This window comes from Canis lupus, chromosome 21, assembly GCF_003254725.2.
Source record: "Canis lupus dingo isolate Sandy chromosome 21, ASM325472v2, whole genome shotgun sequence".
Lineage (NCBI taxonomy): Eukaryota > Metazoa > Chordata > Mammalia > Carnivora > Canidae > Canis > Canis lupus.
The window spans coordinates 30508262-30536038 of NC_064263.1; the positions used below are offsets into that span (position 1 = coordinate 30508262).

The window sequence follows — 27777 nt, forward strand, 5'->3', positions numbered from 1 at the left end:
TCTGAGACTTTATATATATATATATTTCAAAATCTAAGCATTCTGATTAATAACTTAAGATATGCAGTAGACATTTTAAATGGATTTAATTTGATGGTATCATATGTTCATATGTTTCAGTAATTTGTTTTTAAACCAGAAGGAACTGAGGCAAAGAATGAAGTCTTTTCACAGGAAATCTTCAATTCTTGAAATGTTAATTGATTTATTTTTAGATTTTTCATTTGAAAAAAAGAAACAATGAGGATTTTTATTATGAGGAGGTATTTTAGGATAGTCCAAGTCCCCAAGTAGGGACTCTTTTGTGGTCATTGAGTTTTACTGCTGTTTCAAGTCATCGAGCACATCCTGCTTTTTGATTTGGGCCCGTGCATCAGGGATTTTACCTTTATTTGTAAATTTTCTCTGATATTTTTCTTCTAGCTTTGATCTGAAGTGAGAGACATACCATTTCCAGTATGGCTGTGTGGATGAGTCTGGGGTGATGCCCCACATGGCATACTCCCCTCCTGCCTGTCGATAGTTCTTAAATGGGATTTGCCAATCATCTCTCAAAACCAATAAATGATCACTTGCTACCAAATTAGTATAACAACCAATGACAAAGTCGTCTTTTATAAAAGTGACCTCCATTGACAGCAAAAGGACGGTGGAAGGGAACACTGTAGTCTCCTTCATGTGTAGGGATTGTGTTAGTACAGATTGCTTGACAGCAGGGACACTGTTTCCAGCAGCCACAGAGTTAGTTGTTCAGATAGCATTTCCTCAATTTTTGGAACCATTTCTTTTACAGGCATATTCAAATAGTTCTCTTCTACTCTTTTCATTGTGGGATCCAAAGCTTCAGTCATAGCTTCTTTGAGAAACTCAGTATCTTTTTATCTCTTGGTGTTCAGTGCTTACCAGGTCTTTTTGAGGGAAGATCAGGTTACTCCCCAGGTGATCACAGAACAAATCCAACCACCCAGACACAGTGCTGCTTTTATCTTTAGCTCTTACTGTGGATTCATGAATAGCTGAGAGGATGGCATTCTTGATATCATCTAAACTTAATTTTAAAAAAGCCCTTATTGGAATCCCTGGGTGGCGCAGCGGTTTGGCACCTGCCTTTGGCCCAGGGCGCGATCCTGGAGACCCAGGATCGAATCCCACGTCAGGCTCCTGGTGCATGGAGCCTGCTTCTCCCTCTGCCAGTGTCTCTGCCTCTCTCTCTCTCTCTCTCTCTCTCTCTGTGACTATCATAAATAAAAAAAAATTTTAAAAAAGCCCTTATTTTTTCACTTCCTTTGTCTGAACAATATGTTTGAATATGGTTTTTAATGTAATCCCTAAAAAATGATTCTGAATTATGGAAGTAATCCCAGTAATTATCAAAATTTTATTCTTCTGCCAGAGAGATGAGAATGTGTTTCTGTAGGTTAGCCCTGTTTCCATTGAATGCCGTGCAGGTAGCTCGCATGTCCCCGGCAATTTTAGGGGCCATTTTTCTCCATATGGTGGTGGAAACAACAGGAGTGAGTTTGTTCCACAGAAAATCAACAAATGTTTTGATTGAGGTTACTCCCTGACAAGAGATCTTAAAACTCATGAAGAAATCCTCCTCCTTCTTGCTTTTCAGATAGGTTACAGGATCATTTGCTTCTTTGAATGCCCTGTGCATCTCCCTAAAAATCTTGGATGCTTTTTGGAATAAACACAAAGATAAGTCAATTTCATATTGTCTGCAGATTTCACTTCTTCATCTATTATTCTCAGAATTTCATGTAAATTACTTGGATTGTAATCTGAAATCACTTGGATTGCTTCCGAATGTTAATAGTTTCATCAAATCTTAAAAAAATCCTGTTAGTAGTCATATCGATGGAATTTTTTCATGCTCCTCTAATTGCCGTGAAAAGATGAAAATCTGGCCAATTTTGCGTTTGTCATATTTGATTTGAAACTTTTCTCTGTTTTTTTTTTTAATTTAGTATGTCCACAATGTTTCTCTCCTTCTTGAAATACTCCAAAAGGATGTTTTCAGCATCTACACAAATGTCAGGCTCTGTGACTAGAGGAAGATTTGAGGATACAGCATAGACCTATTTTCCCCAAAGTTGATTGAACTTCTCATGTAGCTCTCTCTCACTAATTCTTTGCCTTTTACAGTTAAAGCCCATTTTGACTTTTTTCTAATATTTCATTTTTATAATGTGACTTTTCATTGTCCAGTTTTTCTTGACTTTTCTTAAAACTAGTAAGTTCCTTGGCTTTTTTTCACTGTCTAAAATAAGTGTGTCTTTAAGGTTTATTAGCTTGTTTTCAAAGTTTTCTTTCCACTGAACTAGTATTTCACTATCTGGATCTTCATTAAAGTATTTTTCAAGTTCTTGCTTAATGGCTTCATATTTTTCTGTGACTGGAGCCTCAAAAGTGCTTCTTCTGAACATCTGAATTTTTCCATTCTGAATCTGGTTGATCATCTGGTTCTGCAAGCCCAGCAGGTGACTTCTCAGTTCTCAGGTCCAGTAATTATACATGGCTTCCAGTTTGCTCATGGCCATGACCTCTTGGGTGTTCCTGAAGCTGAAAATAAAGTTCTCACTCACCAGAGCTCTCCACAAATCTTAAACTCGGAATTTTATATCTGATACCTTCATGATGCCTCTCCTAGTTCCTGTTTGGCTGTCAGGAGAATTCTACTTTTCAGTTCTTGGACATTGTGACTGTAGCGAGGATTGGGAGGGGCCATTGGAGGATTGCCATCCCAGAGGTGAGCAAAGTAATAGACATGAGTATTGACATCAAACTTAATGATATTACTGAAGCAGGTTACATCTGAGCACTGTTCTTGTTTAGCTGTTGTTGCTGCCATTTCATCTGGTCTCTGCTCTAGCTGCCTTCGTCCTTCCATAGTTTGGTCTTTAGCTGTAACTTCCCCCACATTCTGATGGACAAAAAGGCAACTTAGGAAGATTTTTACTTGTTTTATCCTCAGAAAGGCTTGGACAACTATTTGTAGAATATTTTGCATTGCTGATGGATTTTCCCCAAAAATATTGATCAGAGTCAAGTTTCCAAGTCCAATGACAAAGGTTGCCAACTCATCACGATTCTGGGATTTGTTGCTGAGTTCTGGGGCCTGGAGTCCTTCTGTATCCACAACAAATACAAAGTCAAAGCCAAGTTCCTTTGTGAATGTCTTGTCCACCTTCATGAACTGCATGTAGGTCCCCTGGGTATACCATACCTCCCAGCACTGACAGTGAACTGTGGCCCAAAAAGGGCATTCAGTAGGGTGGACTTCCCTGAGCTCTGCAAGCCAAGTATAGAGAGAACAAAGAGCTGTTCGTCTCCAACTTTCTCAGAGACCTTATCAAAAATAGCTGCTACCCACTTTAGAGGCACATACGAAGCATCCCTATCGATCAGCTCAATGGGAACACCAGATATCATTAGATCTGCAGCAATCTGGGGAAGACAGAGGAAAAGGGTATCTTTTGTGGAGGAAACTTCTTCTAGAGCTTCATAGATCTGACCTATCTCTCTGAGAAGTTGCTCGATTTCCAAGGTGCAGTGACTTAATCTCTGTAGAAATAACTTCTATCTCATTTTGCCAGTATTTCAGGCAGGTGTTCTTTGCTGCCTTTTTATTTTTTATTTTTTAAATTTTTTTACATTTGTTTTTATTTAAGTTCAGTATGCCAACATATAGCCATCAAACTAATTATGAGAGGCAAATAGCTTAACCATACAATTAATGTACCCAGCCCCCCACCCCAGGTTAGTTATTATGTAAATTTAACAATTTTTTCTTCTTGTATAATCACTTTCAGATGTGTGAATGAACATAATTAAAAATAAGTAAAGGTTAGCGTTCTGAGATTGATTCATATGATCTACTTTTCAGTATTATTAGATATTTCTTAGTCTCTCTAAAGCTAAAAGGACCTTTATGCAAACAGCTTAGTGACAGATGGCAATAGGTCCAGCCCAAGGCAAAACTCTTTAAACTCATCTTTCTACCCTCTTTCCCCCACTTTTGGCACCCCTTTGTACTTTTTCTTCTTCTCAGAGGGCCAAATTCTTCCACAAACATTTTGATTTATGTTACTGAATGCAGCCTCAGAAGAGGGAAAGCAATGTTCTGTAGGATGAGTCCCAGGAACACAGAGGGCATCCACTTTTCATTCAGGGTAAGGTCACAATGGTCACACTTACTGCTCAAAATTTCACTTTTATAAAGATGTTTGTGTGAAGCTCATTCTAAACACAGCCATAGAGAAATGAACTCCAGTTCTCCAGCTATGGGCCAGCTATGTGACTGCTTTGTTTCCTTTTGCTTTTCTGTTTGTACTTGTGACCACAAAGCCTTTTTCTTTTCATTCAGTTTTTCCAGGTGTTCTGTAGTCAGGTTGTCCAAAAACACACTCAGCCATTGTAAGAAGTAGAGTTTGGTATGGGTTTCTGAATACTTTTGGATAATTTCAAGGACAGATTACATTAACTCATTGAGAGGAAAGGCTCTGGCCAATTGTTGACTCCGTATTATTTGTTTATCTGCCTCATTTTCACTCTTGCATTGTTCAGTGCTTGGATTTCCCTTTTCTCTCAGATGATAGAGTTCTTTGGCCTTTTTACACCAAAAATGCCACAGTTGTCCCTGAAGGGTAGTAAGTTTTCCTTCATCTGAGATATCTGCATGTCTCTCAGTAGAGCCATGAGGCTCTCTACCTTTTCTTTGGCTTCCTTGCAGTTTCTCTGGTCTTCATCAATAAGGAATCCTTGCTTGCGAGCAATCTGGGCACAGTCCTCTAGGCTAAAAGCAGTGTCAGAGAGCTTTAGCAAATATCTGATTGTACTTTTGATCTCCTCTGTTAATTATGCCTCATTTCTGCTCCTGATCCCAATTCTTACTCTTTGATTAGAATTATTGACCATAGTTTTTTCTTTGTCATCAAGCAAACAGATCAAAGGTTTGACAGCTGACACAGACCATGGACAATTTTTCGGTTTTCTTTATTGTCAACAGAAGTTGCTATGAACACCACAATGAGAAACGAGATCTCCGGAGGAGGGGCAAGATGGCGGAAGAGTAGGGTCCCCAAATCACCTGTCCCCACCAAATTACCTAGATAACCTTCAAATCATCCTGAAAATCTACGAATTCAGCCTGAGATTTAAAGAGAGAACAGCTGGAATGCTACAGTGAGAAGAGTTTGCGCTTCTATCAAGGTAGGAAGACCGGGGAAAAAGAAATAAAGAAACAAAAGGCCTCCAAGGGGAGGGGCCCCGCGAGGAGCCAGGCTAAGGCCGGGGTGAGTGTCCCCGGGACAGGAGAGCCCCGTCCCGGAGAAGCAGGAGCTGCACCAACCTTCCCGGGCGGAAAGGGCCTCGCAGGGAGTTAGAGCAGGACCCCAGGAGGGCGGGGATGCCCTCGGGCTTCCTGGGACACTAACAGAGCAACTGCGCTCGGGGAGAGTGCGCCGAGCTCCCTAAGGGCTGCAGCGCGCGCATGCATTGACCTGGGAGCAGCTCCGAGGGGCTCGATTGGCGGCTCTGCATGGAGGGGGCTGCGGGGTGGGAGCGCGAATCCAACAGCGCAGGCCCGGGAGCACTGGGCGCCGGGACACAGCCCAGGATCTGGCCTCCCCCCGGGACAGGCAGAGGCCGGGAGAGCCCAGGACAGCAAGGACGCTCCTGCCCCGAGCTGAGCAGATCAGCGGCCCCGCCCCGGAGCCTCCAGGCCCTGCAGACGGAGAGCTGCTTAGTTACTGCAGGGGCTGAATCCAAGGCTCCAGAGCTGGCCTCACCACTGGGGTTATTCCTCCTGCGGCCTCACGGCCTCCTCCTTCCAACTGAGCCCTGCACCAGGCAGGGGGCAGAGCAGCTCCCCCAAGTGCTAACACCTGAAAATCAGCACAACAGGCCCCTCCCCAGAAGACCAACTAGAGGGACAAGTTCTAGGGGAAGTCAAGGGGCTTAAAGTATACAGAATCAGAAGATTCTCCCCACGTGGTTTTTTTTTTTTTTTTTGCTTTTTGATTTCTGTTTGCTTCCCCCACCCTTTTCTCTTTCTATTTCTCTTCTCTTTTTTTCCATCCTTTTTTCTTTTTTCTTTCTCTCTTTTCTTTCCATCTTTCTCTCCTATCTTTTTCTCCTTTTCCCAGTACAACTTGTTTTTGGCCACTCTGCACTGAGCAAAATGAGTACAAGGAAAACCTCTCCTCAAAAGAAAGAATCAGAAACAATCCTCTCTCCCACAGAGTTACAAAATCTGGAATACAATTCAATGTCAGAAAGCCAATTCAGAAGCACTATTATACAGCTACTGGTGGCTCTAGAAAAAAGCATAAAGGACTCAAGAGACTTCATGACTGCAGAATTTAGATCTAATCAGGCAGAAATTAAAAATCAATTGAGATGCAATCCAAACTAGAAGTCCTAACAACGAGGGTTAACGAGGTGGAAGAACGAGTGAGTGACATGGAAGACAAGTTGATGGCAAAGAGGGAAACTGAGGAAAAAAAGAGACAAACAGAAGACCATGAAGATAGATTAAGGGAAATAAACGACAGCCTGAGGAAGAAAAACCTACGTTTAATAGGGGTTCCCGAGGGCCCCGAAAGGGCCAGAGGGCCAGAATATGTAATTGAACAAATCATAGCTGAAAACTTTACTGATCTGGGAAGGGAAACAGGCATTCAGATCCAGGAAATAGAGAGATCCCCCCCTAAAATCAATAAAAACTGTTCAACACCTCGACATTTAATAGTTAAGCTTGCAAATTCCAAAGATAAAGAGAAGATCCTTAAAGCAGCAAGAGACAAGAAATCCCTGACTTATGGGGAGGAGTATTAGGGTAACAGCAGACCTCTCCACAGAGACCTGGCAGGCCAGGAAGGGCTGGCAGGATATATTCAAGGTCCTAAATGAGAAGAACATGCAACCAAGAATACTTTATCCAGCAAGGCTCTCATTCTAAAAGGAAGGAGAGATAAAGAGCTTCTAAGACAGGCAGGAACTGAAAGAATATGTGACCTCCAAACCAGCTCTGCAAGAAATTTTAAGGGGGACTCTTAAAATTCCCCTTTAAGAAGAAGTCCAGAGGAACAATCCACAAAAACAAGGACTGAATAGGAATCATGATGACACTAAACTCATATCTTTCAATAGTAACTCTGAACATGAATGGGCTTAATGACCCCATTAAAAGGAACAGGGTTTCAGACTGGATAAAAAAGCAGGACCCATGTATTTGCTGTCTACAAGAGACTCATTTTAGACAGAAGGACACCTACAGCCTGAAAATAAAAGGTTGGAGAACCATTTACCATTCCAATGGTCCTCAAAAAAAAGCAGGGGTAGCCATCCTTCTATCAGATAAACTAAAATTTACCCCGAAGATTGTAGTGAGAGAAGAGAGACACTATATCATACTTAAAGGATCTATCCAACAAGAGGACTTAGCAATCCTCAATATATATACCCTGAATGTGGGAGCTGCCAAATATTTAAACCAACTAATAACCAAAGTGAAGAAGTACTTAGATAATAATACACTTATACTTGGTGACTTCAATGTAGCTCTTTCTATACTCGATAGGTCTTCTAAGTACAACATCTCCAAAGAAACGAGAGCTTTAAATGATACACTGGACCAGATGGATTTCACAGATATCTACAGAACTTTACATCCAAACTCAACTGAATACACATTCTTCTCAAGTGCACATGGAACTTTCTCCAAAATAGACCACATACTGGGTAACAAATCGGGTCTAAACCGATACCAAAAGATTGGGATCGTCCCCTGCATATTCTCAGACCATAATGCCTTGAAATTAGAACTAAATCACAACAAGAAGTTTGGAAGGACCTCAAACACGTGGAGGTTAAGGACCAGCCTGCTAAAAGATGAAAGGGTCAACCAGGAAATTAAGGAAGAATTAAAAAGATTCATGGAAACTAATGAGAATGAAGATACAACCATTCAAAATCTTTGGGATGCAGCAAAAGCAGTCCTAAGGGGGAAATACATCGCAATACAAGCATCCATTCAAAAACTGGAAAGAACTCAAATACAAAAGCTAACCTTACACATAAAGGAGCAGAGAAAAAACAGCAAATAGATCCTACACCCAGCAGAAGAAGAGAGTTAATTAAGATTCGAGCAGAACTCAATGAAATCGAGACCAGAAGAATTGTGGAACAGATCATCAAAACCAGGAGTTGGTTCTTTGAAAGAATTAATAAGATAGATAAACCATTAGCCAGCCTTGTTAAAAAGAAGAGAGAGAAGACTCAAATTAATAAAATCATGAATGAGAAAGGAGAGATCACTACCAACACCAAGGAAATACAAACGATTTTAAAAACATATTATGAACAACTATACGCCAATAAGTTAGGCAATCTAGAAGAAATGGATGCATTCCTGGAAAGCCACAAACTACCGAAACTGGAACAGGAAGAAATAGAAAACCTGAACAGGCCAATAACCAGGGAGGAAATTGAAGCAGTCATCAAAAACCTCCCAAGGCACAAGAGTCCAGGGCCAGATGGCTTCCCAGGGGAATTCTATCAAACGTTTATTTTTTTATTTATTTATTTTTTATTTTTTTTTCTATCAAACATTTAAAGAAGAAACCATGCCTATTCTCCTAAAGCTGTTTGGAAAGATAGAGAGATGGAGTACTTCCAAATTCGTTCAATGAGGCCAGCATCACCTTAATTCCAAAACCAGACAAAGACCCCACCAAAAAGCAGAATTATAGACCCATATCCCTGATGAACATGGATGCAAACATTCTCAACAAGATACTAGCCAATAGGATCCAACAATACATTAAGAAAATTATTCACCATGACCAACTAGGATTTATCCCCGGGAGGCAAGGCTGGTTTAACACTCGTAAAACAATCATGTGATTCATCATATCAGCAAGAGAAAAACCAAGAACCATATGATCCTCTCATTAGACGCAGAGAAAGCATTTGACAAAATACAGCATCCATTCCTGATCAAAACTCTTCAGAGTGTAGGGATAGAGGGAACATTCCTCAACATCTTAAAAGCCATCTATGAAAAGCCCACAGCAAATATCATTCTCAATGCGGAAATACTGAGAGACTTCCCCCTAAGATCAGGAACAAGAAAGGGATGTCCACTCTCACCACTGCTATTCGACATAGTACTGGAAGTCCTTGCCTCAGCAATCAGACAACAAAAAGACATTAAAGGCATTCAAATTGGCAAAGAAGAAGTCAAACTCTCCCTCTTCGCCAATGACGTGATACTCTACATAGAAAACCCAAAAGCCTCCACCCCAAGATTGCTAGAACTCATACAGCAATTTGGTACCATGGCATGATACAAAATCAATGCCCAGAAATCAGTGGCATTTCTATACACTAACAATGAGACTGAAGAAAGAGAAATTAAGGAGTCAATCCCATTTACAATTGCACCCCAAAGCCTAAGATACCTAGGAATAAACCTAACCGAAGAGGTAAAGGATCTATACCCTAAAAACTATAGAACACTTCTGAAAGAAATTGAGGAAGACACAAAGAGATGGAAAAATATTCCATGCTTATGTATTGGCAGAATTAATATTGTGAAAATGTCAATGTTACCCAGGGCAATTTACACGTTTAATGCAATCCCTATCAAAATACCATGGACTTTCTTCAGAGAGTTAGAACAAATTATTTTAAGATTTGTATGGAATCAGAAAAGACCCCGAATAGCCAGGGGAATTTTAAAAAAGAAAACCATATCTGGGGGCATCACAATGCCAGATTTCAGGTTGTACTACAAAGCTGTAGTCATCAAGGCAGTGTGCTACTGGCACAAAAACAGACACATAGATCAATGGAACAGAATAGAGAACCCAGAAGTGGATCCTCAACTTTATGGTCAACTAATATTTGATAAAGGAGGAAAGACTATCCATTGGAAGAAAGACAGTCTCTTCAATAAATGGTGCTGGGAAAATTGGACATCCACATGCAGAAGAATGAAACTAGACCACTCTCTTGCACCATACACAAAGATAAACTCAAAATGGATGAAAGATCTAAATGTGAGACAAGATTCCATCAAAATCCTAGAGGAGAACACAGGCAACACCCTTTTTGAACTTGGCCACAGTAACTTCTTGAAGATATATCCACAAAGGCAAAAGAAACAAAAGCAAAAATGAACTATTGGGACTTCATCAAGATAAGAAGCTTTTGCACAGCAAAGGATACAGCCAACAAAACTAAAAGACAACCTACAGAATGGGAGAAGATATTTGCAAATGACGTATCAGATAAAGGGCTAGTTTCCAAGATCTCTAAAGAACTTCTTAAACTCAACACCAAAGAAACAAACAATTCAATTATGAAATGGGCCAAAGACATGAAGAGAAATCTCACAGAGGAAGATATAGACATGGCCAACATGCACATGAGAAAATGCTCTGCATCACTTGCCATCAGGGAAATACAAATCAAAACCACAATGAGATACCACCTCACACCAGTGAGAATGGGGAACATTAACAAGGCAGGAAATCACAAATGTTGGAGAGGATGCGGAGAAAAGGGAACCCTCTTACTCTGTTGGTGGGAATGTGAACTGGTGCAGCCACTCTGGAAAACTGTGTGGAGGTTCCTCAAAGAGTTAAAAATAGACCTGCCCTATGACCCAGCAATTGCACTGTTGGGGATTTACCCCAATGATTCAGATACAGTGAAACGCCGGGACACTTGCACCCTGATGTTTCTAGCAGCAATGTCCACAATAGCCAAACTGTGGAAGGAGCGTCAGTGTCCATCGAAAGGTGAATGGAAGATGGTGTGGTTTATGTATACAATGGAATATTACTCAGCCATTAGAAATGACAAATACCCACCATTTGCTTCAACGTGGATGGAACTGGAGGGTATTATGCTGAGTGAAGTAAGTTAATTGGAGACGGACAAACATTGTACGTTCTCATTCATTTGGGGAATATAAATAATAGTGAAAGCGAATATAAGGGAAGGGAGAAGAAATGTGTGGGAAATATCAGAAAGGGAGACAGAACATAAAGACTCCTAACTCCAGGAAATGAACTAGGGGTTGGTGGAAGGGGAGGAGGGAGGAGGGCAGGGGGTGGGGGTGAGTGGGTGACGGGCACTGAGGGGGACACATGACGGGATGAGCACTGGGTGTTATTCTGTATGTTGGTAAGTTGAACACCAATAAAAAATTAATTTATTAAAAAAAAGGAGCAAGACAAGGTTGCCTACTCTTAGTACTCCTACTCAATATAGTACTGGAAGTCCTAGCTAGAGCAAGACAAAGAAATAAAAGACATCCAAATCAGGTGGAAAGAAGTGAAGTAGTTACTGTTTGCTGATAATTTGAAGTTGTATATAGAAATCTCAATGTTGATCAGAAAGCTATTGGAACTACTGAATGATTTTAGTAAAGTGGCAGGTTACAAAATCAATTTACAGTAGTCAGTGGCATTCCTTTACACTAACAGTGAAACAGTAGAAAAAGAAATAGTTTCAGAGGAGCTAAAATGGCCGCATGTTCCCTCAAACACAGCTAGAAAGCTATCAAATTGTTCTGAATACCCAAGAAATCAACCTGAGGACTGACAAGCACAAACTGCCCAACTAAAGGGAGGAGAAAAGGCAACATTGAGGAAGTTAGGAAATAGGGGATTTGGTTTGGGGGAGAAATGGATTGTGGGTGCTGCAGAGGGGAGGGAGCCCTGATTGCAGAGAGAGGTGAGAGAGAGTGGGCTACATGGGGATATGAACAAGAATACTTCCGCAAGGACATTAGTTGGGAAAATGAGAGGGATTGATTTTTGTGAGTTTTGGCAACCAGCAGGGCTCAAGGACCGGAATTTCAGAGGAGGTATGCTTGGCTGGGATAGAGACCTGAGGGCACTGCCCTACTCCTGGAGAAAAAGCAGGCAAACAACCCCAGGGCAGATGGCATGAGAGAGACTGTTGGCTCTTCTTCGAGTGCATCTGTAAGAGGTGGCATTTGCAGGGATGTCTCTCAGGGGAAACAAGAGCCAGGGGCCACCATTCCCCTTCTTTGCCCTTTAGCATAGGTACAGAGATACCTGCTGAGGGCTGTTAACGGGGACACTAGCTCCTCAGCTGGCTTTGCTCCAGATCCCACACCCCTGCACTCACGTGGGACTGCCCTTCTAGATCAAACCTGCAAATGTACTAGTGCACTGAGACCCTCCCTCAGACCAGTGTAGGCTCCTGCCACAGCACATTTTTGAAGTTTAGAGTTTTAAAAGTCAGCGAGCTTGACTGGGATAGAGCCCAAAGTGTACTGTGCTGCTCTTGGCAGTCAAGCAAAACAGAGACAGTGTGAAAACAGTGATCTGAAAAACACCTGGCACACATGAGGGAAAATTATTCACTCTTCTGGGAGTGCTTCCCTGAGAGCAGATGGCATGGAGTCCCATCTCTGGGGAGAGGAGCTGGCTGGCACCATTTCCCTCCTCCACCCCTCAGCCAAAACAAACTTCAGTAAACAGCACAGCACCAACACTGGCTGCATAAACTGCCACACAAAGTACTGCCACTCTGTACTCTGCTGGTAGTGCTTTTCTTGGGCAAGTGTGCCTAAGGACCAGTGCAGTGGGCCCCTTCCCCAGAAGGCCAGCAGAAATCCCTGCACACACCACATCTAAGAACCATAGAGTTCTGCAAGGCTTCAGTTCTAGGGGAAGTAGCATCAGGTCTCATTAACACTGAGACCCTCATTCTCAGACCAGAACATGCCTAGTTAAAACTTAACCAGCAGGAATTTGAATCAGTAATCAACAATATCCCAAAAAACAAAAGTCGAGGGCCAGATGACTTCACAGGCGAATTCTACTTAACATTTACAGAAGAGTTAATATCTATTCTTCTCAAACTGTTCCAAAAAATGAAAATGGAAGGGAAACTTCCAAACTCATTGTACGAGACCAGCATTACCCAGATTCTAAAACCAGACAAGGACTCCACTAAAATAGAGGACCACAGGCAAAATGCATCTAATGGATGTGATACAAAAATTGTCAACAAAATACTAGCAAATCGAATCCAACACTACATTAAAAAAATCATTCACCATGATCAAGTGGGGTTTATTCATGGGCTGCTAAGGTGGTTCAATATTTGCAATCAACATGATACACCACATTAATAAAAGAAAGACATATATGATCCTCTCAGTACATGCGGAAAAAGCATTTGACAGGGGCACCTGGGTGGCTCAGTGGTTGAGCTCTGCCTTTTGCTCAGGGTGTGATCCCAGGGTCCTGGGACCAAGTGCCACATGAGGCTCCTCACAGGGAGCCTGCTTCTCCCTCTGCCTATGTCTTTGTCTCTCTCTCTGTGTCTCTCATGAATAAATAAAAATATTTTTAAAAAATAAAATTAAATTTAGAAAAAGAAAAACCATTTGACAAAGTTTATATCCATTTGTGGTAAAAACCTTAACAAAAGAGGATGGAGGGAACATATCTCAACATAATAAAGGCCTTATATGAAAAACCCACAGCTAATATCATCCTCAGTGGGGAAAAACAGCTTTTCTTCTATGATCAGGAACCAAACAGGGATGTCCACTCTCATGACTGTTTTTCTTTTTTTAAAGATTTTACTTATTTCTGAGAGACACAGAAAGAGAGAGAGGCGCAGAGACACAGGCAGAGGGAGAATCAAGCCCCATGCAGGGAGCCCAACATGGGACTTGATCCCGGGTCTCCAGGATCACACCCTGGGCTGAAAGGGGTGCTAAACCGCTGAGCCACCTTGGCTGCCCTCTCATGGCTTTTTAATTTTTATTTATTTTTGGCTTATGTTCCTTTTACTTTAATTCAAAGCATCATTAAATCAAATATAGGATGTATTTTTACTGTCCTTTGATCTCTGTCTTCTGGGGATTTATTTATTTATTTATTTTTTAAAATTGGAGTTCAATATGCCAACATAAAGCATAACAGCCAGTGCTCATCCCGCCAAGTGTACCCCTCAGTGCCCATTTCCCAGTCACTCCAACCCCCCCGCCCACCTCCCCTTCCACTACCCCTTGTTCATCTCCCAGAGTTAGGTGTCTCTCAAGTTTTGTCACCCTCACTGATATTTTTACTCATTTTCTCTCCTTTTCCTTTCACTAATTTTTATATTCCCCAAATGAATGAGACCATATAATGTTTGTCTTTTTCCGATTGACTTACTTCACTCAGCATAATACCCTCCAGTTCCATCCATGTCGAAGCAAATGGTGGGTATTTGTAGTTTCTAATGGCTGAGGAATATTTCATTGTATACATAGACCACATCTTCTTTATCCATTCATCTTTCGATGGACACTGTGGCTCCTTCCACAGTTTGGCTATTGTGGACATTGCTGCTAGAAACACCGGGGTGCAGGTGTTTCACTGCATCTGTATCTTTGGGGTAAATCCCCAGCAGTGCAATTTCTGGGTCATAGGGCAGATCTATTTTAACTCTTTGAGGAACCTCCACACAGTTTTCCATAGTGGCTGCACCAGTTCCCATTCCCACCAACAGTGCAAGACCGTTCCCCTTTCTCCACATCCTCTCCAACATTTGTGGTTTCCTGCCTTGTTAATTTTCCCCATTCTCACTGGTGTGAGGTGGTATCTCATTGTGGTTTTGATTTGTATTTCCCTGATGGCCAGTGACGCAGAGCATTTTCTCATGTGCTTGTTGGCCATGTCTATGTCTTCCTCTGTGAGATTTCTCTTCATGTCTTTTGCCCATTTCATGATTGGATTGTTTGTTTCTTTGGTGTTGAGTTTAATAAGTTCTTTGTAGATCTTGGATACTAGCCCTTTATCTGATACATCATTTGCAAATATCTTCTCCCATTCTGTAGGTTATCTCTTAGTTTTTTAGACTGTTTCTTTTTTCTTTTTTTTTTTAGTAGACTGTTTCTTTTGCTGTGCAGAAGCCTTTTATCTTAAGTCCCAATAATTCATTTTTGCTTTTGTTTCCCTTGCCTTCATAGATGTATCTTGCAAGAAGATTCTGTGGCCAAATTCAAAAAGAAGATTCTGTTGCCTGTGTTCTCCTCTAGGATTTTGATGGATTCTTGTCTCACATTTAGATCTTTCATCCACTTTGAGTTTATCTTTGTGTATGTTGTAAGAGAATGGTCTAGTTTCATTCTCCTGCACATTGCTGTCCAATTTTCCCAACACCATTTATTGAAGAGACTGTCCTTTTTCTGGTGTATAATCTTTCCCACTTTGTCGAATATTAGTTGACCATAGAGTTGAGGGCCCATTTCTGGATTCTTTAATCTGTTCCATTGATCCATGTGTCTGTTTTTGTGCCAGTACCACACTGTCTTGATGGCCACAGCTTTGTAGTACAACCTGAAATCTGGCATTGTGATGCTCCCGGCTCTGGTTTTCTTTTTCAATATTACCTGGCTATTCAGGGACTCTCTGATTCCACACATTTGTTCCAACAGTTGTTCCAACTCTCTGAAGAAAGTCCATGGTATTTTGATATGGATTGCATTAAATGTGTAGATTCCCCTGTTATAGTAATGGCTAATAATGCTATAAAATAAAATGCCTTTTATTTCCTTTTGTTGCCTGATTGCTGAGGCTAAGACTTCTAGTACTATGTTGAATAGCAGTGGTGAGAGTGGACATCCGTGTCTTGTTCTTGATCTTAGGGGAAAGGCTCCCAGTTTTTCCCCCATTGAAAATGATATTTGCTGTGGTCTTTTCGTAGATGGCTTTTAAGATGCTAAGGAATGTTCCTTCTATCCCTACACTCTGAAGAGTTTTGATCAGGAATGGATGCTGTATTTTGTGAAATGCTTTCTCTGCATCTATTGAGAGGATCAATGGTTCTTGTTTTTTTTTTTTTTCTTGTTGATATAATCTATCATGTTAATTGCTTTACGAGTGTTGAACTAGCCTTGCATCCTGGGGATAAATCCCACTTGGTCATGGTGAATAAATTTTTTAATGTACTGTTGGATCCTATTAGCTAGTATCTTGTTGAGAATTTTTGCATTTGTGTTCATCAAGGATATTGGTCTATAATTCTCCTTTTTGGTGGGGTTTTTGTCTGGTTTGGAATTGAGGTGATGCAGGCCTCATAGAACGAGTTTGGAAGTATTCCATCCCTTTCTATCTTTCCAAATAGCTTTAGTAGAATAGGTATTGTTTCTTCTTTAAACGTTTGATAGAATTCCCTTGGGAAGCCATCTGGCCCTGGACTTTTGTGTTTTGGGAGATTTTTGATGACTGCTTCAATTTCCTCCCTGGTTATTGGCCTGTTCAGGTTTTCTATTTCATCCTGTTTCAGTTTTGGTAGTTTGTGGTTTTCCGGAAATGTGTCCATTTCTTCTAGATTGCCTAATTTATTGGTGTATAGTTGCTCATAATATGTTTTTAAAATCGTTTGTATTTCCTTAGTATTTGTTGTGATCTCTCCTTTTTCATTTGTGATTTTATTAATTTGAGTCTTTTCTCTTTTGTTTTTAATAAGGCTGGCTAATGGTTTATCTATATTATTATTTCCAAGATTCAACTCCGGATTTTGTTCATCTGTTCCACAGTTCTTCTGGTCTTTATTTCATTGAGTTCTTCAGGAAACTTTATTTTTTTAAAAAGATTTATTTATTTATTTATTTATTTATTTATTTATTTATTTATTTATGACAGACATAGAGAGAGAGAGAAAGAGGCAGAGACACAGGCAGAGGGAGAAGCAGGCTCCATGCCTGAGCCGGACGTGGGACTGGATCCCGGGACTCCAGGATCGCGCCCTGGGCCTAAGGAGGTGCTAAACCAGTGAGCCACCCAGGGATCCCCTTCGGGAACCTTTATTAAGTCTCTTCTTCTGCTTGCTGTAGGTGTTATTTGCTGTTCTTTCTCCAGTTCCTTTAGGTGCAAGGTTAGCTTGTGTATTTGAGTTTTTTCTAATTTTTTGAGGGATGCTTGTATTGCGATGTATTTCCCTCTCAGGACTGCTTTGGCTATATCCCAAAGATTTTTAATGGTTATATCTCCATTCTCATTAGGTTACATAAATCTTTTTAATTCTTCTCTAATTTCCTGGTTGATCCTTTCATCTTTTAGCAGGATGGTCTTTAACTTCCATGTGTTTGAATTTCTTCCAAATTTCTTGTGATTGAGTTCAAGTTTCAAAGCATTGTGGTCTGAAAATATGCAGGGGACAATCCCAGTCTTTTGGTATTGGTTAAGACCTGATTTATGACCCAGTGTGAGGTCTGTTCTGGAGAAAGTTCCATGTGCATTTGATAAGAATGTGCATTCAGTTACATTTGGATGTAAAGTTCTGTAAATATCTGTGAAATCTATCTGGTATAGTATATCCTTTAAAGCTCTTGTTTCTTTGGAGATGTTGTGATTAGAAGATCTGTCATCTGCAGAAAGAATCCTGTTGAAGTTTCCCAGTATAAGTGTATTATTATCTAAGTATGTCTCAATTTTGGTTATTAATTGATTGATATACTTGGCAGCTCCCTCATTAGTGGCATAAATATTCATGATTGTTAGGTACTCTTGTTGGATAGGTCCTTTAAGTATGGTAGAGTGTCCCTCTTCATCTCTTACTACAGTCTTTGGGATAAACTTGAATTTATCTGATATAAGGATGGCTACCCCTGCTTTCTTTTGAGGACCGTTTGAATGGTAAATGGTTCTCCAACCTTTCATTTCAGGCTGGAGGTGTCCTTAGGTCTAAAATGAGTCTCTTATAGACAGCAAATAGATGAGTCCTGCTTTTTTATCCAGTCTGAAATCCTGCGTCTTTTGATGGGATCATTAAGCCCATTCACATTCTTACTATTGAAAGGTATGAATATAGTGTCTCTAAATGATTCAGTCCCTGTTTTTGTGGATTATTTCTGTGGGCATTCTCTTTCTTTACAGAGTCCCCCTTAATATTTCTTGCAGAGCTGGTTTGGTGGCTACATATTCTTCCAGTTTCTGCCTATCTTGGAAGCTCTTTATCTCTCCTTCTATTCTGAATGAAAGCCTTGCTGGATAGAGTATTCTTGGCTGCATGTTCTCATTTAGGACCCTGAATATATCCTACCAGCCCTTTCTGGCCTGCCAGGTCTCTGTAGAGAGGTCTGCTGTTAATCTAATACTTCTCCCCATAAAGTTTAGCGATCTCTTGTCTCTTGCTGCTTTAAGGATCTTCTCTTTAACTTGGAATTTGCAAGTTTCACTATTAAATGTTGGAGTGTTAGATGGTTTTTATTGATTTTAGGGGGGGCCTCTCTATCTCCTGGATCTGAATGCCTGTTTCCCTAAATTAGGGAAGTTCTCAGCTATGATTTGTTCAAATACACTTTCTGGTCTTCTGTCCCTCTCGGTGCCCTCTGGAACCCCAATTAAATGTAGATTTTTCCTTCTGAGGCTGTCATTTACTTCCCTTAACCTTTCCTCATGGTCTTTTGTTCTTCTCTTTTTTCCTCAGCTTCCTTCCTTGCCATCAACTTGTCTTCTATGTCACTCACTCGTTCTTCTATCTCATTAACCCTTGTCTTTAGGACCTCCGGTTTGGATTGCATCTCATTTAATTGATTTTTAATTTTGGCCTGATTAGATCTAAATTCTGCAGTCATGAAGTCTCTTGAATCCTTTATGCTTTTTTCTAGAGCCACCAGTAGCATAATAATTGTGCTTCTGAATTGGCTTTCTGACATCGAAATGTAATCCAAATTCTGTAAGTCTGTGGCAGAGACTACTGTTTCTGATTCTTCTTTTGTGGTGAGTTCTTCTTTCTAGTTATTTTGGTCAGTGCAGAGTGGTTAAAAATGAGTTGTTTTTGTTAGAAGCACAAATTCTTCTCTCTGTAGCATTCCAGCTGTTCTCTCTTTAAATCTCAGGTCAAATTTGTAGGTTTTCAGGATGATTTGAAAGTCATCTAGGTAAGTCTGTGCGACAGGTGACTTGGGGACCTTACTCCTCTGCCATCTTTCCCTGCCCCGCATTTTAATATTTTATAAGCGTGGGAATGACATCTGGTTGAATTTTAGAAATATGACTGTCTCGGGGGATCCCTGGGTGGCTCAGCGGTTTCACGCCTGCCTTTGGCCCAGGGCGCGATCCTGGGGTCCTGGGATCGAGTGCCGCGTGGGGCTCCTGGCATGGAGCCTGCTTCGGTCTCTGCCTGTGTCTCTGCCTCTCTCTCTCTCTATGTCTATCATAAATAAATAATAATAAATAAATAAATAAATAAATCTTAAAAAAAAAGAGAGATGACTGTCTCCTGGTTGAGAATATAGAATAGGGGTTATGAAGAAGAAGGAAGTGGTAACACTTAAGAGACTATGGGAAAAACCTATAGATAAGGTGGGATATCACTTTTTGATTATATTACTTTATATGGCAAAAGGAAGATTATCTTGGATGGGCCCAACTCAACCACGTCAGCTTTTAAAAGACACAAGAAGCAGCAGCAGGTGTGCTCCTGCTGATCTGGAAAAAAGCATGTGGCAAACTTCCTGTGTGGATTATGTGCCTAGCAGCTAACAGTGATTCTGGGCTGATAGCCAGCAAGAAAATGGGGATTTCAGTCTCACATCTATGAAAAGCTATTTAAGGGATACCTGGGTGGCACAGACAATTAAGCTGACCCTTGATTTCAGCTCAGGTTATGATCTTGGGGTTGTGATCAAACCCCCCATCTTGTTTCTTGCTCAGCTGGGAGTCTTCTTGAGTCCCCCCAACCCCCCACCGTCCGGTCTCACTCTCTCTCAAATAAATAAATCTTTTTTTTTAAATAGCTATTTAAGTTGTTACAGTTTTTGGTAGTTTGCTATGAAGAGATTGAAAATTAATACAGATGATTTCTAGGATTTTGACCTGAGCAAATAGGTTGATGATGGTGTTATTCTTTGAGATGGTCAAAGGTTATTACATGAGCAGATTGGGAGTTATATTTAATTTGCAATACCAATTAGGTAAGTGGAGCTGGAAATTAGACTAAAGTAGGCCATAACTTTTAAGGGATGTGTCCAATTGGGAGATATTGATGAAGGAGTCATCCATAAATAATATTTAAAGGCATCCATAAATAATGTTAAAAGCATCCATCATAAATTTAAAGGTAAGTTTCGTTAAGGAGAAAGTATAGATGGAGGAGAAAGAAGAACGCTGGAAGTAGGCAACTTTCTAACATCTACAAGAGAAGTAGTGGAGACTAAGAAGAAGCATCCAGGGAGGAAGAAGTGGGAAATGAGACATATTTGGGATCCCCGAAGCCTGGGGGAGGAAGTATGTCAAAAAGGTCAACCATATTAAATGCTTCTGAGGAGTCAGGAGGATAATGGTAGAGAATTGATCATTATGTATTCTAAAATGAAAGTCATAGATAACTTTGATAATAGCCATTTCCATGGATGGGGCCAAAGTCCAGGAAAAGTGAGTAAAAAGAAAATTTGAGATGAGAAGATGGAGTCTGTGAAATCTCAATTTTTTTTGCTCTTAATATAAGTTGAGGAAAGGGGATATCCCAGGAATGGACTATACTTAATGAATTCTTGTTTATGTATTTATTTTAGATATTGGTAACATCAAGGCATTTTATAGGGAGGAAGAAATTATTGTTGAAGGAGATTGTATTAGTTTTCTATTGCTGTTATTAAAAATTATGATAAGGGCACCTGGGTTGCTCAGTCATTTATGTGTCTCCCCTAATGTCATGAACCCTTAACTAATACATCAGCATCTTGGTGGAAGTGCCTACTATTAAGGTGGTTACACAGTCCTGAGTTCCAGAAACCTCTGTGGGCTGAAGATTTAGATTAAGAAATCATCAGCATATGGGTTCCAGCCAAAACCATAAAAAATGTAGTAACTCAGGGAAAATATGTTAAGAGATAGGATTAGTGGGCTCAGTGCCCTATTTATGTGGAGCTAATATTCAGCTGTTAAGCTGTGGGATGTCCTTATCAGCTATTAAATATTGAAATACAGTGCTTTCATACTGGTAACAAATAGATTCTTCTTTTACTCCCATGTGTCCTACCACTATTCTAGCTTCCCAGGTGCCAGGGAACTCTGGGTGAGTTCTGTCACTGGAACTGGGCAAAATATTCCAAGGAGGAATAATCACTTTTGTTTTTTAAATAAGCATTTATTGAATATATTCTATGGTACTGTGGCAGATGATGGTGAATAAAAGAGAAATCTCCTTAAGAGATTTATGAAAAATGGCAGACACAGCCATAGCACAAATGTGATTAAGCTTATGTGATTATTTTATAGTGTGGCATAGGAGCTCAGAGGATACAGAAGTTATTATCATCCATTAATTCATTCATTCATTCAACATATAAATAAGTTATTTTAAAGCATCTGGCAAATGCCAGGCACTGTATGTTGGAATTCAAAGACTAATAAGACAAAATCCCATTCCTAAAGTGTGTGGTGGAAGACATGGGCACAGACCTGATTGGCCTATGTATTTTAGAATAAAGATACAAGTAGAATACATAGTGGAACATAATGAGAACAGTAGCTAGCCAGTTTTGCCCAGTTCCAGTGACATTGACAGCCAAAAATCTATCCAGGCTCCAGTAAGTTGGTAGATGAGTCTTTACACAATCTTTAGGAAATTCTCTCTTTCATGGAAAATTATCTTAGGAATTGTCTAGCCCACCTCTCCGTTTTGTAGATAAGAAATCTGGACGGTATTATGCTGAGTGAAATAAGTCAATCGGAGAAGGACAAACATTATATGGTCTCATTCATTTGTGGAATGTAAAAAATAGTGAAAGGGAATAAAGGGGAAAGGAGAAAAAATGAGTGGGAAATATCAGAAAGGGAGACAGAACATGAGAGACTCCTAACTCTAAGAAACGAACTAGGGGTGGTGGAAGGGGAGGTGGGTGGGGGGTGGGGGTAACTGGGTGATGGGCACTGAGGGGGGCACTTGATGGGATGAGCACTGGGTGTTATTCTATATGTTGGCAAATTGAACACCAATAAAAAATAAATTTATAAAGAAAAGTCAATATGTATATTCAACAAAACAGGAAAGAATATTCAATAGAAAAAAGACATTTTTGGGCAGCATGGGTGGCTCAGCGGTTTAGCGCCATCTTCAGCCCAGGGCACCATCCTGGAGACCTGGGATCGAGTCCCACATCAGGCTCCCTGCATGGAGCCTGCTTCTCCCTGCCTGTGTCTCTGCCTCTCTCTCTCTCTCTCTCTCTCTCTCTCTGTCTCATGAATAAACAAACAAAATCTTAAAAAAAAAGACATTTTTGTCACTTCAACAAATGGTGCTGGGAAAATTGGACAGCCACAAGCAGGAGAATGAAACTGGACCATTTCCTTACACCATACACAAAAATAGACTCAAAATGGATAAAAGACCTAAATGTGAGACAGGAATCCATCAAAATCTTACAGGAGAACACAGGCAGCAACCTCTATGACCTGGGCCACAGCAACTTCTTACTAGACACATCTTCAAATGCAAGGGAAACAAAGGCAAAAATGAACTACTGGGATTTCATCAAGATAAAATTTTGCACAGCAAAGGAAACAGTAAACAAAACCAAAAGTCAACCTTGAAATGGGAGAAGATATTTGCAAATGTCCTATCATGTAAAGGGCTAGTATCTAAGATCTATAAAGAAATTATCAAACTCAACACCCAAAACACAAACAATCCAGTCAAGAAATGGGTAGAAGACATGAACATACATTTCTCCAAAGAAGACATACAAATGGCCAACAGACACATGAAAAGATGCTCAATATCATTCAGCATCAGGGAAATACAAATCAAAACCACAATGAGACACCACCTCACACCAGTCAGAATGGCTAAGATTAAAACTCAGGAAACAATAGATGTTGTCAAGGATGTGGAGAAAGCAGAACCCTTTTACATTGTTGGTGGGAATGCAAACTGATGTTTTCTGGAAAACAGTATGGAGGTTCTTAAAAAAGTTGAAAACAGAGCTACACTATGACCCAGCAATTGCACTACTAGGTATTTATCCCCAAAACACAAATGTGATCTGAAGGGGCATCTGCATTCCAATATTTATAGCAGCAATGTCCACAATAGCCAAACTATGGAAAGAGCTCAGATATCCATCAACAGATGAATGTCTATCAACAGATGAATGGATACACACACACACACACTCAGCCATCAAAAAATGAAATCTTGCAATTTGCAACAATATGGATGAAACTAGATGGCATTATGCTAAGCGAACTAAGTCAGTCCGAGAAAGACAATTATCATATGATCTCACTCATATGTGGAATTTAAGAAACAAAACAGGATCACAGAGGAGGAGAGGAAAAAAATAAAACAAGACAAATCAGGGAGGGAGATAAACCATAAGAGACTCTTAATCATAGGAAAGAAACTGAGGGTTGCTGAAAGAGAGGGGGTTGCAGGGGATGGAGTAACTTGGTGATGAACATTAAGGAGGGCACATGATGTAATGAGCACTGGATATCACTGACCTCTATCTCTGAAACTAATATTACATTATATGTTATTTAATTGAAACTAAATTTTAAAAATTTAAAAAGGAAGGATAGACACTGAGGCTCCTTCCACAGTTTGGCTATTGAAAGATGAATGGATAAAGAAGATGTGGTTTATGTATACAATGGAATATTACTCAGCCATTAGAAACGACAAATACCCACCATTTGCTTCGACGTGGATGGAACTGGGAGGGTATTATGCTGAGTGAAAAAAGTCAATCAGAGAAGGACAAACATTATATGGTCTCATTCATTTGGGGAATATAAAAATTAGTGAAAGGGAATAAAGGGAAAAGGAGAAAAAATGGGTGGGAAATATCAGGGAGGGAGACAGAACATGAGAGACTCCTAACTCTGGGAAACGAACAAGGGATGGTGGAAGGGGAGGTGGGCGGTAGGGGTAACTGGGTGACGGGCACTGAGGGGGGCACAAAAAAAGTAAAAAAATAAAAAATAAATAAAAAGGAAGGATAATGAATTTCTATGAAGGACTTTATTTACTGTGTCCTAGCCAAGGGCAAACTTCCATGCACATTATTGAGATGATCATTACTTAACAATGTCCATCTCAAAATTCTACTCCTCTGGCACCTGAGCAATAGCAATGACACTCAGCTTCTGAAAAACCTGACCTTTTTCACACTCTAGGATAAACAGAATTTTCAAGGAAAGGAATTGGGGATGGCATACAACCTTAATGTTCATGTATAAAACTATATTTGATTAAATCATTTTCTTTTCTGGAAAAAAAAATCAACATATCAGAATGATTGGTTCCTTCTGTAGGCTCCAGAGGAGAATATGTTTCCTTGCCTTTTCTAGCTTTCAGAGGCCACATACATTCTTTGGTCCTTTCTTCCATATTCAAAACCAGCAGTATAGAGCTATTTAAGCTATCCATTTTATGTGGTAGTTTGGGTCTTTCAATGAGTTTGTTCAAATAATCTTAATTGTTGAGTTTATTGAGATGTTTTCCATAAGATTTATTAGAATTTATATCTGTAGAATCTGAAGTGATATTACCTCTCTCCTTCCTGATATTTGTAATTCATGTCATTTGCTTTTCTTTGATCTTTTTGGATAGATGTTTGGAAGATGTAATTCATCTTCATTATTTCTTTTCTTACTTTTATTTGTAAATAATTTGTTCCTTTTCTAGTTTTTCTTTTTTTTTCAAATTGGGAGCTGAGATTACTGATTTGAGATTTACCTCTTTTCTAGTAGTGGCATTTGGTGTTATAAATTTATACCTAAATACTGCTTTGGTAGCATCCCAGAAAATTTCATATATTGTGTTTTTATTTTTATTTCACTTCAATGCCTTATATTTCCCTGTGGATATGTGGGTTATTTAGAATTATGTTATTTACTTTGAAAATAAATGAAGATTTTTCAGACATTTTCTGATATTGATTTCTAGTTTACTTCCATGATGATTAGAGATCATCCTTTGTGTGATTTTAGCTACAAAATCACATAGAAACATTTTTAAGCATCCATTTTCAAAAATTATTTCTTTTTTTACTATGACTTTATTTAGAGGACAAGTTTCATTTTTCCTTAGTGCCAAAACATAATTGTATAAGTCAATAACCTAGCAGGAAACTTAGATGCTTCAAGAAACTTTTAATGAAATGATTGTTTGTAGAGGTAAGGACAGAATTAAGGGAACTACCAAGGGAAATTGAGATACCCAGAGATGCAACAGCTGGAAGCCATCTCTACCCTTAACTTGAAGGGAGAAAGGAGGAAATCATTACTATTATGTTCTAGAGAGAGATTCAGGCTGGTGGAGGAGCTTTCTACAGGAGTTGGGACATGATATTCTCAGGAAACTGAGCCCAAAACAGAAAGCAAGTAGGGAAGAAATACTCAACCTCTGTTTCTCCTGCTATCTTGTCCTCTGCTAGTACTTCCCACTGTCTATATCCAATTAGTAGCTAGCTAGCAAAGGGACCCCGTGATATATTCCTTAGTGACCAGCCTCCTAGACTATCAGAGCATAGAAGGGTATAGAATGTTTCCGTGTAAGAAGGTGAAGGGCAAAAACCAATGTTACAGCTATTTATTTATTATTACAACTACTTAAAAATCTCTTATCCCATTTTAGTGGCATCCACTTATCAACAAAGCAAAAGTCATCAAATTTGGATTTTTGTTTTTTGTACTTTGCACCTAAGTTACCAATGTCTCTGTGTTGTGCGAATATTTTTAAGGTTGCTTACCATTACATTATAAATACTTGTAAAGGTTCTATAATATGCTAATGGTTTATATTTCTAAAAATGCTCATATTTATAACATATTATGGAAATCTGTACCCTCTGACCTCAGCACATTTGGTTCAATAACTTTGTTATGAATGATTCACTGAATGAATTTCATATGATTTGCTATTTTCATAACTCATTTCTGAATTCTCCCTATCTTTGGCATACAGATTAGATTTTTTAAAAATAAAATTTATAGATATACAGCAAGTTTTTTAATTTGAGTATAATTGACAATGTTACATTAGTTTCAGTTTCAGTTATTCAGCTTCTTTGTATGTTATGATATGCTCATCACAAGTGCAATTACCATCTGTCACCATACTATGCTACAATATCATTGACTATATATTTCCTATGTCTTTTATTCCTATGACATATTAATTCCAAAACTGAAAAAACATGTGTTTCCCACTCTCTTCCATCCATTTTGTTCATCCTCCTACCCCCTGCCTTATGCAACCATCAGTTTGTTCTTTGTATTTATAGGTCTGATTCTACTTTTTATTTGATTTTTTGTGTGTTTTTGTTTTTTGTTTGTTTTTTAGATTCTACATATGATTAATATCATTTTTCTTTCTCTAACAGAAATTATGCTTATTTCACTTAGCATAATAGCTTCTAGGTCCTTCCATGTTGTCACAAATGGCACAATCTCATCTTTTTCTTAAAAAAATACACATAATTATTTGTTTGGGGATTATTGTTCTTTTTTTCATCTTTGTAATGTGTTTTAATTATTTTTAAAATAAAAATTATAATTAAAAAGTAAATCCTCCTGCATACAAAACTTCACTCCCCACCCTACAAAGAGAAATTTAGATATCGGAAATTATGGAATTACAACAAGAAGAAAATAAAAAGGCTAAGTAACATCTCATTGTGTGTGTGTGTGTGTGTGTGTGTGTGTGTATATATATATATATATATATATACACACACATCTTTATTATCCATTTTTCTACTGATAGACACTTCAGTTGCTTCCATATCTTGGCTATTGTAAATAATGCTGAAATAAACATAGGGGTGCATGTATCTTTTCAAGTTAGTGTTCTCATTTTCTTTGGGTCAATACCCAGTAGTGGAATTATTGGATTATATGGTAATTGTGTTTGTAAGCTTTTGAAGAACCTTTATACTGTTTTCCACAGTGCCTGTGCAAATTTACATTTATGGATTTATAACTTCAATATAATAAAACACATCAATTTAAGAAACACAGTTAAATTATTTTTTTGTTTTTTTTAGTTAAATTATTTTTGACAAACACCTGCCCTTATGTAACTAGATCTACAGTCAAGACATACAATATTTCTTTTGCATCAGAAAACTTTTTGTGTCCCTTTTCTGTCAATTCCTATACACTGGTCCCCAGATAATTACTGTCCTAATTGATAAAACTACCACACCAATCCCCAAGTAACTCCTGGCTCTAGAATTTCATAAAAATGGAATCATACAGTATGAACTCTTTTTTTTTTTGTCTAGTTCTTTTGTTCAGCACAGTGTTTTTGGGATTCAACCATAATGGTGCCATTTATCAGCAGTTCATTTGAAAATATCTTGAGTAGTATTCTATTAAATGGATGGACCATAGGCTACACCACAGTTTTTTTTTGTACATTTATCTGTTGATACACACTTGATTTTTTTTCAAAGTTTTTGACTAGTTTGAGTAAAGCTGATAAGAACAATTATAAATATTTTGCAGATAAAATTTTTCATTTCTCCTAGGAACCTGGAAATTGAATTGCCAGCTTGTATAACAAATGTACATTGGATTCCATAAACCTATTTAAAATTATCTCTTTTTAATAGAGGTTGAATCAAGGGAGACCCAGAGATTGTAATCTGTGTCTAGAAGTATAATACAAAAGGCTTCAGAGAATTTTATGAAGTCAGACTCTTGGGAATGCATTGCTTACCTCAACTCTCAGGACTTTCATTATTAATAACTTTCTCTTAGGAAAATCCAT

At 39.1% G+C, this 27777-nt stretch overlaps 1 pseudogene; it reads right to left on the reverse strand.

Moving 5' to 3' along the window:
• Positions 1-27777, reverse strand: LOC112667568 (interferon-induced very large GTPase 1-like; annotated as a pseudogene).